General features: G+C 35.9%; 1 long non-coding RNA gene across 1 annotated transcript; it reads left to right on the top strand.

Moving 5' to 3' along the window:
• Positions 1-1,355: 1,355 nt before the first annotated feature.
• On the top strand, positions 1,356-4,029 carry LOC117788252. Its single transcript, XR_004617748.1, has 2 exons — positions 1,356-1,465; positions 3,935-4,029. It is a non-coding gene; the product is annotated as an uncharacterized LOC117788252 (long non-coding RNA).
• The last annotated feature ends 1,072 nt before the right edge of the window (positions 4,030-5,101 follow it).

Raw genomic sequence — 5,101 nt, forward strand, 5'->3', positions numbered from 1 at the left:
GCTGATTCCTCATGCTCATTCCCATCAACATTCACACACGCACACACACACTCACACTCACATTCACACACACACATCCATATCGGCAGCAACAGCTTCCTCATCATCATCATCAGGATTCAGGATGGTTTTCGTGTCGTCCTTGCGCTGTCTTCCTTTGCTTGTGTGGCTACACAATTGATTTGTCTGTTGTCGCTTACAATTTTCAATCCTTGCGCCTGTCAGGACACACAGAACAGGACGAGCGCCTTGCGTCTTGTTGACACAATGTCGTCCCTTTTATTGTTTTCCTTGTTGTTCCCTGCCCGCATATATATTTTGATTAGCCAACTTTGGAGTCCACTCTCTGCCTTCCGTTTTTTACCCTTCTGTCCCATTCCATTTTCTTTCAATAATTCAGCAATTTTCCGATTGCTCCATTAATTTTTCAGCATCTTTTAATGTCAATTTAAACTGGCCATTGTCAATTTGTTGTTAAGTGTGTAACGTCCTGACTGAGGCTTTAACTGGTCTATAAGTAGCATTAACTAGGTCTACTCTGAAACGATGATTAATCTTTTATTTAATTTTGATTGATCAGAATTTTTGTTTCTTTTAGAGTATAGAATTTGTTTATAAATGAAAAATTCTAACTCCTCACTTAATATTGATTGCTTTAATCTAATATTTTTCTATCCTGAATAAAGCTTTAACTGGAGTACAAAAACCCTAATTTGTTTTAAAATTTTATTTAACAATTTCTTAAAGAGTATTTCAACTGCATTATTTTCCCGAATAGATGAGTTTTCTTTAGTTTTTCTGTAGTCATTGTCAAGTCATAAGTATAAATTGCCTTTTGCTGCCAGCTCTTGAATTATTTATAAATTTTATAAATCTACAATCAAACTTTAAAAAAAAGTCTTAGGAAAGTTTTTACAAGTTGCCAGGTGCCTACTTTGGGGCAAGTTGAAGGGTGCGCAACAAGTGGCAACAGTTTTCTGCAACACAGCTACCACAAAAGCATAGTGTTGCGGTTAGCGACCCGTAACCAAAAAAAAAAAAAAAAAGAACGAACAAGAAATGGAAAATAAAAGAAAAAGTATAAAAGGAAAACAAGGAAATAAGCTTTTACTGCAGTCCCCTCGGGCTGTTTATGGCCGCCATAAAACGAATTCGGGCCAAAACAAACACCTGTAAACAGTCGCAACAGCAACAGTGGCAATTGAACATGCCACATTGAAAGATTGAACAAACTGGTTGAATGTGGAAAGCTTTCAGTGTAAGCTTTCCGTGTGCGTCGCTTTTCCGTTCAATATTCAACGAAGACGACAGGAAAAACGCATAAAAGGCCGACGCTTCGGAAAATTCAACTCAGTTGCGGTTTCAACGTGGCCGAAAGCGAATGCAAACCAAACGGGCAAAAACCAACGAACACGTTAACGCAGTAAAAAGTGAAAAGCCGTTACGGGTGGCATTTGAAAAAAAGGTAGAACCAGAAACAAATCAACTGGCAATAGATACAAATGATATACCCAAAAAAATGCCCCCTTCCCTCTGAGAGGGGCGGAAGTAGGCATTGTGCGGCATGAAGTGAGCCGAGAAAATGACAAATGATCAAGCAAATTGTTTATAAATTAAGAGCAGTAAATTGAACAACTTGAAAGTGCAAACAAAAAGAGCAAAAAATTAAAAAACTTAAGAAATATTTAAATGATTTAAATAAACAAAGCATTTAATAAATACAAATGTTTTTAAAAATTCACAAATGCAACTAAAATAATTAAAACAAATGTTAAAATATTATTGTAAGATGTAAGATGTAATAAAAAAAAAATATTACAAAAACAGTTAAATAAAATTGATAAAAAAAAAAATAAATTCATAATTACTTAAAAAAAAAACAATAATTGAAAAGTGTAAACATTGCATTATAAAAACTATAATTTGTTGCTTTAAATGGAAGATAAACAATTGTGTATTAAAATGTAATAAAACCGAATTAAGAAAAAAACGAAAATTAAATAAAGATTTAAAACAAATGTAAAATAAATTTCATAATAATTTCAACGCATAACTTTTGACGCTTAATTGTTCACTGCAAGAAGTGTATAAGTAATCAAAAAAGATTTTACGCTCAATTAAATTGAAACTTCGAATTCCATTTTAGACTTTCACAAAAGCAATTAAAATGCAATTAAATTGTGCAAAATGTTGCATACGAAATCAAATTAAATGTTACATTAAATACACAAATCGTCTCAATGCCAAAAGCAACAATAACATGAACATAACATTGATAAACAATAATAGCAATATTATATTTGTGGCTTAGAAATTGAATACAATTTATTGTATATTTACATTGGCAACAAAACTGCATTTACCTTTCGCTGTTTCTGTTGTTGTTTGTTATGTGTTGACGGTCTTACAAACATGTAGATACCACAAACACACAACACACTAATACACACACACACACACAGCGCAGTTTATTAATAAACGTTTTGAGTACAATGCCACAGCACATAGAATAGATAATAAAAACGCGTATACGCGCCGTTGGCCGCGGGCTGTGTGTGTAAGTCGCTCAGCCAGTGTGTGTGTGTGTGTGTGTGTGTGAGTGTGATTGTGTGTGTGTATTGCACGCTTTTGTATTTATTAATAACAAAGTAATCAGACATTGTAATCTGCTAGCAAAGCGTATTACAGCAGTCATAACAATGGCAACTGAAACTCAACCTACATCCTGTTGCCTACCTGCCTCTCACTCACTCTTTCCTCTTCCCTCTCCCTTACGCTCGCTGGCTTATCGGGCTGTCTTTGCTGCATCCTCTAAGGTCCTGCGGCATTGTTGCTGCTCGACGCACTTCCGGCTCAAGTGGCAGCAACAACAAATCGAAACAGCAAATTGTTTCACATTTTTTTTTCTGTTTTATTATTTTTATTTTCTTTTTTTTTTGTATTTTGTTTTATACATTTTTCTAATTTTGCGCTTCATTTGCCGGGCGCGAAATCAAAACCAGTCAGTTCTCAATTCTCATCGCTCAATTTTCATTCTTTGATTTGTTGTTTATGCTTTATTTTTGCATTTTTAATTTGGCTTCGATTTGCGCTGATTTCGCTTTGAAGCCACATGCCTGATTGCCTGTTTTGAGCTAGAAAAAAGATAAGGGAAAGAGGCTAGGGAAGTGTGTATTGATGGGCTTTTGGCGTGTTTATGAGCCAACAATCAAAACAATCGTTTGTCTGTCTGTCTGCGATTTTATGTGCTTTCCATTTCGTATGCAAATTGCAACTCATTTGGTGTCAAAGTTCACCTTCTGCCCTTTTTTTTTGCTGGGCTGCAATTTACTGCTGACAGTGGGTCAAACTAATAAGCAACTAATTAATTTGATTTGCGTAATTGCTGCGACATTCAGGTTGCTTCCGAGAACAACGTCATAAAGTCCAACGATGCGTATGATTAATATTTATAGGCCAGAGCTTAAATGGTAGCAATTTTTTGACATTTCACACGAAAATGCTGTTAAAATACGCGTTAATTTTGCAGCTGGCATTTACAATTTACATTGCAAAATAAATGAAAAATAACAATAAAAAAGGACACAGATAAAAAAACTGCAAAGCCACAAAAATGAAGAAAAAAGAAAGAAAAATTGCTGTCAAGCCGAAGCGGCAACCACAACAAAATTGAAGCGACAACAGCAAGAAATCAGTTGAATTTAAATTCTCCTTTTCCCAAAGAACGCGCGGGTGTGTGTGTGTGTGTGGAAAAAGGAAAGTCTTGCCGTTTTCACGCAGCCCAAAAAAACAAACAGAAAAGCAACAAATAAGAAAACACTTTGCGTGGCGTTGCGAGGGGGCGTGTCATGAATGGGGAAAGACCCCATAAAGTATTTATTATAATTATTTGAGATATTTTTCATTTAAACGCGCATTTCATTGGAGCGTGCAGCAAAGAAAAACAAATGTTGCAAGGCCGTACTTCAATCCATATAAAATGTACAAATAAATAATCATATCAAAGGAGGAAACGCAGCAGCAGTAGGAGAAACTGAAGCAAAAGAAACTGGAAAAGGAGCTAAAGAAGTATAAAGAGCTGCATACTTAACAGGTATGCCAAAATGCCGCACATAACATAAATTCTCATTCTTCATTTCAGCTGTGGGTCAAGTTGACTGCGTTGTTGCTTTGTGGGTGGTTGAGTGGTTTCAGTCTTTTGGCATTTGTTTTATTCATTAGCTGCAGTAGCAAAGCACTTAATTATTTAATATTGTTGCAAGTTGTTGCTGCTACATGTGGCACCATTTCTTCCTAACGCTTCAGGCCAAAGCGTAACCAAATTTTTTTTTTAACAAGGGTCTCTGCTGTGGTTTGCTGTCAGCCCTGGTTAATGTCAGTTGTGGCACGTAATATTGTGTGTGAGTGTGTTGCTGCCGCTCAGCGCTTGTGGCCAGCTTTGCGTATGCTTAATATGAATTCTATAAATTATTAAGTATACGTAATGAGCTAGTAAATTAGTTTGCACGCTGCCAAAAAATGCAACCAAACCAGTTTCACTTTCAGCTCAGCGGTTTCAGGGAGGCGCATGAGTGGCAGTGGGGGCGTGGCACTGTCTGCGGTTAGTAGCAGCAATTAGTTAAACACAAAGTTTATCCGCTGCGACTGCCATTTTCAGCACTGGCTTTACCTGCTTTGGTTTTGTGTGTGTTTCAGCCGACTATGAATATTTTGGGTATTAGGTTACAAAGCTTTATTCAGTTGTACTACATATACATATGCGTTATCTGTATGTATCTGTGTGTTTGTGCTGCCAGGTGTGGCAAGTTGAGCTAAAAGTTTTGACCAACTAAATGTGCATCAATTGGGATAAAAGTTGGCAAAAGGCGTCTGCAATTTCATACTTTCAGCAAAGCTTAAATACAGTATTTTATCTTAGTAAAATAGTCAAACAGTAAGAGAGCCGAAAGCAATTTAATGTTTGTGTTAAAAGTGAGGATAAGACTTGCTTGAATTGTACTTACACGAAGATTAAATTATTTTATAGAATCAACTTCTACAGTCGGCTAAAGTTTTTTATTTAATCCCCACGATCTTAAACACTCTTTTAACTAAAAAGTGT

This window comes from Drosophila innubila (assembly GCF_004354385.1).
Source record: "Drosophila innubila isolate TH190305 chromosome 3L unlocalized genomic scaffold, UK_Dinn_1.0 0_D_3L, whole genome shotgun sequence".
In the NCBI taxonomy this organism is placed as follows: Eukaryota; Metazoa; Arthropoda; class Insecta; order Diptera; family Drosophilidae; genus Drosophila; species Drosophila innubila.